We start from the raw sequence: 14,375 nt of genomic DNA, 5'->3' as shown, positions 1-14,375 counted from the left end.
CCTAACCAGAAGTGACAGGAAGGGGCACTTGGAATTGAGGATGAATCTACTGCATCGACTTTCCGAGCGAGAATAAATTCACTGCCGACAGGGATAAAATCACCACCTTTGTGTTAGTTCTCAAAATCAGACACCTGCAAAACACAGCATTGGCGTACAATGGCTTTCTGTTGCAGTCATTCTAAAATAATCATTTCACGAATCCCGGTCGCTCATGGACGTCCAGTGTGAAATGATGTGCCTTTCCTTGCGCAATTTCCCCGCGAAAAATGAGCTGGGAAATTGGCCTTCTGGCTCATTGAGCAAGCAACAATCTTTACCCCAGTGCTGCATGAAAATAGAAAGAGGCGATCAGATCCATATTTCTGGAATTTGACTCAGTATGTTACGGATATGGCGTCGTATGGCATGACGTAAAGCACGACAGTGCACTCACATGCTCTGTTGTGGTGGATTTCACATTCTGACATTAGTGAAAACTTTTGGAGGCATTTTCAACGTGTGTTATATGTTGTTTGAACGATAAGAAGCGAGTCATCTAACATTTCTATTCATGTTTCTTACAAAAGATAACGCTTTGTATTGTCTTCTGATTGAAGCCTTTTGCGTTATTCCATCGTATCAGGAAGTCGAGTTATGAGCTTAATCATACCTTATCATTTGATGTCAAAATAGACCATGCAACTCTAAAAATGTGTTGATTTACACCTGCCGTCAAATATTTGCCACAAATTTGACGGGCTGCAAGAAGCCGGCGGTGAAAAGTAATTGGCACGTCAACGGAAGAAGCTAGGTGGGGTCGAACTAGCAGGGTGCCACAAACAGGCCGATTTTTGACATTCTAGTGGGAAAACGAAAAGCAGTGAAACTTATGTAACTAACTTTTTATACTGATTGTTAGCGCTGTTGTGCAGGTAAGGTACATTCAGCAATACTTGTCTGCTGGTTGATTTTGACACTGATTTCCTGCAGCGAATTGCTTTCTGATATGTGATACAGTCCATCGAAACATTCCAGCCTAGCCGTCGATTTCTCATGCAAGCCTTATCATAGTGCAGTTTGTTTTACATTAGGATATAGAAGCTTGCATGCTTGATTATTTTAATACTTTTTCTCGTCAGGATCTGCACAGATTTGCAATAGTTACTATCATTCACAGGCCTTTTGCGTTGCGCGTTATGCGTTAACTTATTCACAGGTATCCACGTGTACCACCTGGAACTGTTGATTTGTCATAATATTTTGGAAATATTTCCATAGAATCTTGGCGCAGCCACGGGTTTCCCGGTATACTGACGTACCTGTGCTTTTGGCATAGATTTCATAATTGTGAGAAAAAATCGTGCGTGCGTGCGTGCGTGTGTGTGCGCGCGTGTGTGTGTGTGTGTGTGTTACGGTACTGTTTGAAACATTAACGGTTAGCACACGTGTAAGCGTTGCCTTTTTCTTTCAACGGGTGATAGATTTTTGGGTTTGCTTTTATGCGATGAACAGAGGCAGTGTCACCGAATTCCCTTGTAGGGCGAGCATATCTAAAAAAACGAAATTGTCTTCAGATTTCGCCCATTTTACAGATTAACTTCCTAGATACATGGAACTAAGCACAGCCACCTCTCAGCCCGGCGGGATCTCATGACTTGTTAATCAGTGCGTCCTATTGGACTGGTGGGACTTTAAGTAGCAGAAACGCCGCCATAGCTCAATGAGTTAGTGCGTGCTGCCCAGCCCACATGTGACGGTGTGGGTAGGTTTGAGTCCCCCTGTTATTCGCTCTCAGCGCTCCACACTCGCTATTTGCCCCATTTCCTTTTAGGGTTTCATCTGGGGGAGTATATGGTTCTTCCGAAGTCTCCTGAGCGTGAGCAATCCGAGTGTGGGTATTCCACGCATAGATCTTCCGGGCATTGAGCCTTCTGAACATAGTTTTTCTGACCCTCATCCTTCCCAGCTCGGGGGACAAGCTCACCGTTGCTGCTTCGTCAACGGCGAAATTGTTTCGTTGATTTATGAGTTACTGGCTGGGGGAGTGAATGGACAACCGTAGAGGACAGCGGCCATGTTTAGACAAATTGGACGTGTTTTATGCGTTTGCCCCCCCCCCCCCCCCATTCAGGGCTACTTGTTCACGACTTGATCGGTGTTATGTTTACGCACTGAAACTAGACTTTAACACAGTTCACCATTTACGCACTCAACCATTCTGGATTTTTCTTGTCGACATTGATTTACATGAATATTAATGCTCGGTCAGGTTCAATGAGGACTCACATTTCACATGCCTTGGTGCCCGCTTCAAAAGGACCAGGACTGGAAGCGCCCCGCCCCCACCCCCCTCTGAGAGGAGACCCCATGTTGTTCAGGAAGTCCTCTGGAAAAGCCTTTCCTCAACTTATATCTCCTGGCGCCGCCCCTGACAGACCCAATAAATTGATGTGGGGATCCACATCAATGAAAAGTCTCCACCAATCCGTTGATGTACCAGCTAATTGCTCTAAATGGTATCATGTGCAGTATCTTGACCACAAATGGCTATTCATTGAACCATATCCTTTGATTTGAAATGTAGGCTGCTTTGAAATATGTAACACCTTTGACCTAGATCCCAGTGATAAATGCTCAGAAACAGGCTATGAACCCGATAGGAAGCATAAATTATTGATACCCATACTTTCCCATTTCTTACACGGTTTACTCCCTTGGACGCTGTATGCTAAATGTGGTAAAAACGTGACAGCGATCGCTTAAAACAAACAGCAATTGCAACAAGAGGTTCTAGTTGCATAAAGCTATGGCCAAATAGCGAACACGCCCCGGTCAGACACAGAACAAGTTCCACGCCGGCTAAGGGCAACGCTGCGACGCTTTCACAGCAGCGCCGCGCGTGTCCAACGCCCCACTTCACGGTGCTCGTCTCGTACTCAACGATCCCTTGCAAGTCGAGCGCGGCCTCGCCGACCAACAGCATCCGACACCATCTCTGCGCCGGCGTAGGAAAGGAATCGGTTGTTATGCGACCCCCCGACCGCATGCTCGTAGCGTTCGCACTGGCGTCGACGGTATGCGCGCGGCCGACGCTGAGCTGAGCAACGCTGCCTACCAATAAGGGCGATTATTCACACCCTGGCGGCCGCTCCAAGAGCTATTTTGGAAGTTCTGGTTCTTGGACATTGTGTACCTTGGACAATACGTACGTTGGACATTCTGTACTTTGGACATTCTGTTCCTTGGACAGTCTGCACATTGGCATTGTGAAACGGGCCCCTTCCACTCTGCGCCATTTTGGAAGTTATTTCTCATCTTGGACATTGTGTACCTTAGACATTATGAACTTTGGACGTTCTGTACCTTAGACATTCTGTACTTTGGACATTCTGTACCTTGGACAATATGAACGCCCCCCGGTCTGGCGACAAGGAATAAATATCCATAGGATGCTGCTAAGTGTGTACCAGCTGGTATGACGTAATAGATGCGTCATATACTTTACACTTATCAAACTAGGGACCGGTCCCAAAATCGTAGTGTGTATCTGAATTGCCTAAAAGGATGGTGTGAGAAGGAAAGGATCTTGAGTGTTGGCGTTTGTTTGGTCAGGCCGGCTGTAACCACCTGGCGAATCAATGGAACTTGGTTGCTGAGGTACGCTTTGCGTGCACATTCCCTGTTTTTGAGAAAAGAAGCCGTGATACTTATGTTTACGCATAACAATAGCTCCACGCAATTCCTCAACTTGCAACAGCACATTTTATGACACTTGTAAAATGAAAATACGGGGAGGGTGAAGGCGCGCTTCTTGAAATTTTAGACCGGGGGCGCACTTCCTTGCTTTCACGTACAAATCGAGATAACTTGCTAGTAAATCGTATCAAAATATCCTAATAGGACTATTAGGATAATATTTCTTGAGGAGAGGCTGAGGAAGAGAAGAGGGGCCGAAGGGAGCCTGGAGGGCCCACCGGGACCAACGATCGACGGGTCGATTTGGGGGTCTTAGGACACGGAGGGCTGGTCGGAGTCTTATTCAGGGCCCCGGGCATCAGGGGCCACGGATTTAAGGATCAAAAACTGATTGGAAAGCTCGGGACCTCTGGGAATGACACGTGAGAAAATTAGCGATGCATGCATTGCGATTGACAGCACGTGGCCGTCTGTGCGGGCTACCCATGCGCTGTCGAGGCTGTTGTAGAACACCAGTGGGTGCCGACGTGCCCTTGTTGCTCAACCATATTGTTCTCGTTCCGTATTGCTATGGCCCGGGATGCCGAACCGCCCCTGAAATACTCGCCGGACATGGACGATATGTAAAAAGGCCAAGCAAAGAAGGTCATTTGGGGGTATAAGACCATTTGCCTTCAGCAACCGACATTAGTGCTGCGGCATTTGCTTACTGTTGTAGCAGAATTATTTTCGCCGCGTTTAGTTACGACCGCGGCATGTCCATTGTTGCACCTGAATACCTTCTGCGCAGAAGACCGCCGGCGGGCACTCATGCTTCACGGCTACTCTGTAGCTGCAGATGCGCCGGTAAATGAGCCGGCAATTTGCGCCGACGATAACGACGGCATGTGCAGTGTCAAACGTTTTGGGGAATTGCGATTAAACCGTTGCGAAATGCGGAAATATTTTGGGTGGATATAAGTTACGGTGAACCCGGCTTTGTGCCAAGGCCATTATCACGATCCCGTCTTGCTTCATTTAGGCTGCCACCAACAAAGTCGTGTCGTCCAGTTCAGCGGATAATTTGGACTCTGCCCTTCTATACAGATAAATGTGGAGAGTTTTATGTGTCTCGCAAAGCTGCGGCACGGCCGTTGTTGTTGTTGTTCATTGGAGTTTTCGGGCGCGTCGACTGCAGTGGTCATTTTGCGCCCATAACTATGCTGTTACTTAATTAGTACGGTGTGAAAATGACTTGAAAATCAATATCTTTTAAAAACGAAAAGAGCTGTTTGGGACCAAGAAAGGAGGAACTGTCACCAAGCACATCGTTTATCGTCAGGGTCGAAGCCTGTGAACCAAAGTGACGTCGTCGTTCTTCGAAGAGGCATGGACATGATATAATGACATGATGGACAGTCAGGACGGCACCACACCGCTGGCATAGGGGTCTGTCGGCTCCATGTAACACATGGCCATGGGTGGCATAAGTATGCCCAACGCGCAGCCTGCATAAAACCACCTCTTCCCACCGCACACTGCGAGAGCATGACGACCACAAGCCCAACTCTGTATTTATTGCCCTGAGCTTATTGCCCCCCATCTGGTCCCAACAGCGCTGCAATCTGCTTCTCAGGAAGGTCTTGACTGCCGGGTAAAAATCTCTGGCAGGGATAGGCAAAAACCGGGTATATGGTGCTACCGCTGCTCGCTTAGCAGCGGCATCAGCCAGTTCGTTGCCCACGATACCGACGTGACTAGGGATCCAGCATAGTGCAACTCTCTTTCCAACCCGATTCAATTGTGTCAGGCGTGATAAAATGTCCTGTAAAAGGGGACATGATGGATAAAAAGACTTCAGTGCAGAGAGACTGCTCAGTGAATCTGTAAAAATAGCGTGTGAAGATTCTTCACCCACTTCTATGAAACATATCGCCTTGGTGATTGCAACTAATTCCGCCGTAAAAACTGACGAGTGGGCCGGTAACGAGAACGATCGAGTGACGGACCCGCTAACGAAAGCACAACCCACGCCATCCGAGGTTTTGGATCCGTCTGTGTATGTCAGGGTATATCCTTCATAACACGCCAAAAGCTCAACTGCCCTGGATCTCAATAGGTGTGGTGTGACGTCTTTTTTCCTAATCTCCGTAAGCGAGGTGTCAATGAAGGGTGTGGTCATTTGCCAAGGAGGAGAAGCCAGGCGGCTTACTTGCCTTACACCCCGAACAGGAATTCCGCTCTCAAGCAATAACGCTCTCATTCGGGAACCAAAAGTTAAAGCGTGCTGCTGCGGCCCATGACGAAGAGAACTTACTGCAAACCGCGAAAATATTGCAGAATATGTCGGGTGAAGTGGGAACTGCCGCAGCTTCAAGGCATAACGCATGCCAAGCATTTTCCTCCTCGTCGAAAGTGGTGGTTCGTGTGCCTCCGTTAAAAGGCTGACGGAAGGTGATGTGCGAAACGCCCCAGTAGCAATGCGAATGGCAGTATGGTGGACGGTATCAAGAACCCGCTTGCTGGATTCAGACGCGCCATCATAAACAAAGTATGCATAATCCAGTTTGGAGCGGACGAGGGAACGATATAAAAGCATAAGCGTGCTTCTGTCTGCCCCATACGATGTGCGAGAGACACACTTTAGTATGTTGAGAGATTTAAAGCATCGATCGCGTAACATTTTAAGATGTGCGTTATATGTAAGGCGGCGGTCAAAGTGTATCCCAAGATACCTGGCCACGGCCTTATTTGGAATAGAGCGACCATATAGACGGATGCTCAGATCATCACATCGCTGGCGACGACAAAAATGCATCGCAACGGTCTTGTCGCCTAAAAAACGAAACCCGTTCATGTCACCCCATCTTTCAACGCGGTCCACAGCCAGCTGGAGACGCCGCTCCATCGCTGGTGCTCTCGCTGCACTGGTCCAAATAGTAAAATCGTCAACAAAAAGGGCACGTCCGACCGACTGTGGGAGCACATCACAAATATCATTTATCATAACTGCGAACAGTGCAACACTTAACACGCCGCCCTGGGGCACGCCGTTTATTTGTTCGTACCTGTCGGAGAGGACGTTGCCGACCCGAACACGGAAGTATCGTTTGGCTAAAAACCTTTGGAGAAAAGCACCCATATGGCCACGTATACCATATTTAAAGAGCTTTTGAACAATACCATGGCGCCATGTGGTGTCATAGGCGGCTTCAATGTCGAAGAATACTGTCCCCATATGCGCTTTTTCTTGAAAAGACTTGCGAACCGTGGTGTCCAGTGTTAAGAGATGGTCCACCGTACTACGGTTTTTCCTAAATCCGCACTGCGAGTTACTAAAAATATCGTTGTTCTCTAAAAACCAAGTGAGTCGCACGTTTACCATCTTTTCCATGAGCTTGGACAGTGATGACGTCAGTGAAATGGGTCGGTAATGAAGAGGGTCCAGCCCACTCTTTCCCTGTTTTAGGATAGGCACCACAACAGCTTCCCGCCAGGCCGGAGGGAACTCACCTCTTGACCACACCCTATTGAAGGCCGCCAATAGTGCACGACGTGCACACGGAGGCAGATGTCGGAGCATCTCGTTGTGGATGTCATCAGGACCTTCCGATACACTGCGAAGTCTTCCGATTGCCGACTCCAACTCCACCAAAGTGAAGGGCTCATTGTACGCCTGTGGTTGCCTTGTAGAAAAGTTCACTACGGTTTTTTCGGATTGTGCTCTTTGCCGTAAAAACTGTGGGCTCATGTTTGCACCTTCGCTACGGTGGGAGAGTGCTCGGGCGATCCCGTTAGCCACATCCAACGGATGAGTCACCACCTGGCCGTTAACATGTAACACAGGAAGTGGCACGGATGAAAACTGCCCGGAGATACGTTTGATCCGAGCCCACACCTGCGAAGTTGGTGTGAATCGGTTGAGCGTGCTTATGTACATACGCCAGGATTCACGTTTCGCTTGTTTTATCGTGCGACGGGCGAAAGCCCTGGCTTTCTTAAAGGCTACTAAATTCTCCAAGCTACTTCTGGCGTCAAAAGCTCGGAAAGCACGTTTGCGTGCGCGAATTGCGTCACGACACTTCTCCGTCCACCACGGCACAGGAGTGCGACGAGGAAATCCAGAAGTGCGCGGGATGTAATCGCTAGCGCAATCTAGAAGTCTGTGAGTAAAATCCTCAATAGAGGGTGCCACCCTCACACCTCCGGTCTGACATAATGTCTCCAGTCGAGCCTCAAACTCTCTCCAGTCAGCCTTTTTTAAATTCCAACGTCGTGGTCTTACACCCAACGTTCCTCTTATTTGGAATTGAAGCCACACTGGGAAGTGATCGCTGCCCATTGGATCATCTGCCACAGACCGCTCGAGGCTCTCCACCAGCTCGGGACTAGAAAGACTCAGGTCAAGCGCGGAGGTCTGACCAGACGGCAGTGTAAAATGAGCACGAGTCCCTGTGTTTAAAATACACAGTGACGAGTCACGGATAAAATGTTCGCACATCCTTCCGCGGGTGTTCGTGCTATCACAGCCCCACGCGGTGTGATGAGCGTTGAAGTCGCCTAAAAGAAGACATGGTGAAGGCAACTCATGCACTAAACGTCTCATGTCTTCCAATGGAAAACCGACGCCAGGTGGAAGATATAAAGAACACACCGTGATGTGACGGTGATTAAAATGTAGGCGTGCGGCTACAGCCTGTAGCGTAGACCGCAGGTTAAACCTCCTGGCTGGCACGCTGTGGTGGACTGCAAGAAGGACACCGCCATGTGCGATACCGTCGGTTAACACATCATTGCGAAACAGGGCGTATCCCTTCAGCGTGCAGTGGTGACTAGAAGCAAGCTTGGTCTCCTGCAGCGCTACGGCTGCAGGACAGTGCTTGCTGACGACAGCCTGGAGGTCGAGGGCATTCGCCCTTATTCCTCTACAGTTCCACTGTAAAAAGGCCTGTAAAGGGGGCGTGTTAAAAAGCCGGTTGGAGGTCACATACTAAAACCGGGCACGTCCTAAAAGAACTGGGCTGCGCCAGTTGCAGAAGCAGACTTTTCTGACTGAGAGCCACGGTTGGAATCTGCAGGGAGGTGCCCCACTCTGGGACGAGTTCTGGGGCTCCCGCCGTCAGATGGAGACGGGGGACCGGCCGGGGCACGCTTGACGCCAGCGTACCCGGTCCGGGGTGGCGGCGGGGGAGGGCCCATCGGCGGGCCTCTACCGGGCGTCTGGGGGTCAGCGGGGGCCTCCACTGGCCTTCTCGGCGATGGTGTGCCACTGCGAGGGGTGGGCTCCTTGCTTGAAACGGACAAGCGATTGGCCGTCTTAGCCCTCTCCAACTCCGCTAGGCGGGCCCGCTTGGCGTCGCGGGCGCGCCTGTCCGCCTCATGCCGTTCCATCGTTTCCGCTGCTCGTCCACACACACTCGCCAGCGTCGCCGGAGGCGACGAGGGCAGCGGAGTGACAGACGGCGAGGAAGGCCGAGCCCGCGGACCATGGCCGCGCTTGACCACCGTCCATCCCTCCTCCTCCCCCGCCTGCGACCCCGACGACACATGAAGGTCCGGCGGCACAGCGTTGGTAGAGCAGGACGCAACTGAAGGACCAGGAGGATCCGACTGGGCGGGGGTCGCCCGCCCCGCCGGCACCACAGACAAACCGAAGGATCGCAGGAGCGTGATGAGTTGGACCGCTGACATGTGACTGATGCTGGTGGACTGTGGTACAGAGGTTTTGGATTTTTCGGCATAAGATACCCTGGGGTGATTAGCCTCATACTGTTCACGCGCCTCGCGGAAAGAAATGTTCTTTGAAGTTTTGAGTGATATAATTTCCTTCTCCTTCATGAAGGCTGGACAACTTCGATCGAAAGCTGTGTGCGGTACCTGCCCCGTGCCACAGTTCACGCACCAGGGCTGCACAGAGGTACACTGGTCTCCCGAATGCTCGGAAGATGCACACTTCCCACAGACAGCTCGATTGCGGCAGTGTGGTTTCGCATGACCAAAGCGCTGGCATTGAAAACATCGCATCGGATTCGGAACGAAGATCCTGACTTTGACAACTGCGTAGCCAATGCGGATATCAGACGGTAAATCAGGCCGGTTGAACGTCAGTATAATGTTGTTCGTAGGGATTTGGTCATCACCCCTCCTGGTCGTGATCCTACGTGCTGCCGTGACCCCGAAAATTCCCAACTCTTCGACGATTTCCTCCTCGCTGACGTCACGAAGGTCATAGCAGTTTATGATACCCTTTGAGAAATTTTTGGTGTGGTGCGGTGTGACCGTGACCGGCACGCTCACGTCTCGCTTTGCACCCTCGGTTCTCGCGGCATATACAAATTCAGTTACAGTCAAAGCTCGAGTCGCATCGGTGCCGTTTGCGAACTCCACTTCGATCGCGCCGTCCCTCAGCTTGTCACAGCGGGTGACTTTTCCCACCCTGTCGCATCCGTTTCGGCGCTGAAACGGTGAAAGCGATGCCAGGTTCTTCACATCACTCCGGAAGACAAGAACGCGTGGGGCAGGTGGAACCGACTCCTCGCTGCACCCTAAATTCATCGCAGTCCGTCCCCCTCTCGGGGGGCGGGAGTTTTTTGGGTTTGTAGATGCCATGCAAGGTTGTTCTTTATTTCGGCACCGGGGCTCCCCACCCACCTCGGAGCCCAACTGGGGGACGGCCCACTCACCAGTTGGTGGTGGTGCCGCCAGGGCTACCTCGGTGCTATACGGGGCGGACGACGCCTCCCACACGGCCGGGTGTAACCGGGGAGACCCCTCCCCGTCCTGACCGTGGTTCAGCGCCGCCGCCCCTTGACCCCTTAAGCCGCTGCGCTCGGCCAGGCGCCCCAAGCGGAACCCGCAAGGAGCACCCAACCGCGACGCGAGCGACAAGCCGCTAGACCCGTGTGGGGCCCCACGGGCCCCCGCGCCCCCGGATATCCTGGCCAAAGTGGAGTGTTGGGACGCGCCGTGACTGACCCGCACGACGCGCCCCTCAGCCACCAGGATCCGATCAACCAGAGGACGAGGGCGAGGGGGCACGGCGACCCCGATAAAACGAGGATCAGGAGTGATGAGTGGGCCGGATGCGGGAAAATGGGTAATGGGGAGGGAGCGAGCGGGACAAGGAGAAGGGGCTCACGTACCGGCAGGGTCGCTACGCCCTGAGAGGAACAGCTTGCGCTGTCCACCCGTTACCGGAGCTGGGACCCGAGGGGGCGCTAGTCCCCTACACCGACCGAAGCCGGTGCCCCTGCGGGGGCGGCACGGCCGTCCCGGGCTTAGACTGACCATTATTGGCCAGTTGTTATCGGAACTTTCCATTCCATTTCGGTCAAAAAATGCACCCGCCTTGGCTTTGGCACCCAGTGTCGCTGAGTTACGAGTCTAACATCTCTGAATGGGAGAGGGGCTCGGCTGAAATATCAGGTGGCCGGTGCCAGATGTGGTGGTTAATGCCAACCAAAGTTCTGTGTCTCTCCATTGCCTAATACTTTTAAAAAAACTGTACATGCATTTTTGGCCCAAGGCTTTACGGAGACGTCCATTACCAGCTGCCGCATGCACAACTTGAGAGCTCTGCCTCACACCGTCTTTCACCAATGGTACCACATGTGATGAGATTAGCCGGTCCATGCATTGCGTTCGACAGCACGGGCCAACTGAACGTGCTCACCATGCGCTGTTGAGACTGCTGCAGAATAGCGTGTGTACACATGTACCCTTATGTTAAAGTCGCATTGCTGTTTTGTCCCGCATCGCCATGCTCCAGGCTGCCGAATGGCCACTCGCATGTCAAAATGATCGCCGCGCTCGAGTGTGACATAGGTGATATGCGCATTAGCCAATCCAACTACCCTTTTAAATATATTACGGCAGCTGCACACAAGAACAGATGTAAGCCTGGTGAAAATGTTCGCTGTTTCCCAGCCGGACTGTTTTTGCCCTGTTCAGCTCGTCTCGTGTCTGCCGAATGTCGGTGGATGCGCCTTAACATCTTCTGAGCGGAGGATTGCCAGCAGAAACTCGTGACCTACAGGTCAATGCGTTGCCGTTAAGATGACGATAACCTAGCACGGCAAGTTACATAGACGCCAAAGGGGACCTGTGCAGTGACGGACATTTTGAGCATTGCGACCAAACCACCGTAAAATGTGGAACAGCTTTTGGCGGATGCTGGTGACCGTGAGTCGGGATTTGCGCCAGTGACATTTTCGCGGACCCAGCTCGCCGGGTTTGGCGCTAACGTGATGTATTCGAGATGGTTTTAAAAGAACGCGGCATGGGCCACTTCCCGGTCGATGGCCAACGTCGCCATGGGCCTGACGGTGTTGGTTTACTGGGTGAGTGGTTGGCGGTTCACGTGGCTCCTTCATGCCATAACAGAAAGTGCGCACCCTAAATGTGAAAAAACAGCCACACTCCATTTGTCTACCAGTTGCAAAAGCCAACGAGACCGAACAAATATCATCGCTCATCACCCTAATACTTAATACATACCATATCACCTCCATCTTTTCCCATCAGCTCGCAAAAATGCAGGTCAACGCGACGACACAATGACCGGTCCCTAGTTTGATCAGTGTAAAGCATATTTGGTGTTGCTGCGACTGTTAATACGTCCAGAACGCCACCTCAAGATTACAGAAAAAGCAGCGTCAGGTCCAGTCTTGAATGGTGTGAATTAATGCAAAAATAACTTTTGGAGGTATCATTTCACGACGGGGCTGAGGTCCCCTAGTCGATCCGGAGGCCCTTAGAGGTTTACATTATATCGCACAGGCCCCACTCTCTGACGTGGAGGTCTTCTGACCCGCGTAATCAGCCCTGGAGCGATGCCATAACCCTCAATATCGCAACAAGATCCTTGATCCCCTCAGCTGGTCTAAAAATTGGTACAAAGACTCGAGGTCAGCTTAACGGACCCATGGTTAGAACTGGGCTGGAGGGCCCGTCGTTAGTGACGGGACGGTGACTGACACAAGACAATTAACGACATAGGTTTCCACACAGGTTTACACAGGTTTCCCTGACCGCCCCAGGCTCTCTTGTCGACACAGGACACCCTGCTAGGCACTGCGGATCTCGGACCGATACAGGGGGGGGGGGGGGGGCATTATTGTAGGGGTCTGACCAATGAGTCTCAGGCCCGGCCTTCCCCCTACAGCAACACCCGATTATGATTTGCACTCATCGAACTAGGGACCGGTCCTTGCGCCGTCGCATTTACCTGCATTTTTGGCGAGCTGATATGAAAATATTGAGGTTGATACGGAGGATGAGCGATGATATTGGTTCGGTGTCGTTGGTTTTAGCAATAGGCGGCAAATGGAGCCTGGTTGGTTATGCACGTATGTGGTGCACATTATCTGTTTTCGCGTGAAGGAGCCACGTGTACCGTCAATCGATCACCCAGTCAGTCCAACACTGTCAGACCCATGGCGACGCAACCACTCGACCGGGAAGCGGCCCATGCCGCGTTTTTCGAAATTAATCTCGAATGAAAGGCGCTGGTGCCTAAACCCAGTGACCTGAAGCCGCGAAAATGCCACTGGCGCAAACCCCGGTTACAGGTGACCTCTATTCACCCAAAACATTTCCGCATTGTACCACAGTTTGGTCGCAATCACTCTTAATATCCCCCCCACACACAATCAGCCATCGTCACCGGCGCAAACTCGCCTCGTTCATTTGCCGGCATCAGCCGGCATACCGTGGAGTACGTACTAGCCTGGAAGTCACGAGCTCCTGCCGGCGGTCCTCCGCGCAGAAGATATTCAGCCACATCAATGGGCATTTGGCAGGCGCGGGACCAGTCGACCAGCGCAAAAACGATTGTGCGGAGACAAGAGCAAACACTTCCACCAGGGCTTACATCTCTTTCCGTGCGCACAGTTGAATTGCCTAATGCACATGTCACACTCCAACACGGAAAACATTTAGACATGCATGTAGCCATTCGGCAGCCTGGACCATGACGATGCCGGACAAAACAGCGATGCGACAAAGGCACAAGAGGATGTGTGCACACAATGTTATTCTGCAGCAGTCTGGGCAGCATATGGTCAGCACGCTCAGTTGCCCCGTGTTGTCGAGCGCAACGCATGAACCGGCTAATTTCATCACATATGGTTTCATTGGTGAAAGACGATGTGAAGCAGGGCTCTCGTTTGGGCATGCGGTAGCTGGCCATGAAAACCTCCGAGCATTTCGGAGAATATGTTGCAAAATGCGTTCCGCGCCGGCCTCTCAACGGCTACAGGTGACATCTCGACTTTCCCCATCGCATTGCTGGGACCCGAACCGGGATCTTGATATTACGAGACCAGCAATCCACCATTGACTCAAGCGAGCACAATGTTGTGAAACGTTCTGCGCTTACTGACACCCTGGACGAGAACGATAGTCTAAGCAATCGTTTCTGTGGCAACACTTATTTTAACATGCAGGTGATATCAGTCATGTCAGTAACAGTAAGGGTCCATAAGACTACCTAGCCTTGCCAAGCTTTAACAAATACGGTTGAACGCATATATGCGGATAATTTATTTCAATTTTCTCCGCATTTACCGTTCGCGAAACACGAAAAAGTTGCGAGGATGCATGTACAAACTTGTGATATCACCTCTCGGTAATCAACACCGCCCTGGCGGGCAGAGCAGGGCCAATAAATATACCAATCGTGCTACGTAAGCAGTCTGCTGAGCGCGTAACCTGGAGCA

This window comes from Pollicipes pollicipes, unplaced genomic scaffold, assembly GCF_011947565.3.
Source record: "Pollicipes pollicipes isolate AB1234 unplaced genomic scaffold, Ppol_2.1 Scaffold_4740;HRSCAF=5597_pilon_pilon_pilon, whole genome shotgun sequence".
In the NCBI taxonomy this organism is placed as follows: domain Eukaryota; kingdom Metazoa; phylum Arthropoda; class Thecostraca; order Pollicipedomorpha; family Pollicipedidae; genus Pollicipes; species Pollicipes pollicipes.
This window is presented reverse-complemented; position numbering follows the sequence as displayed.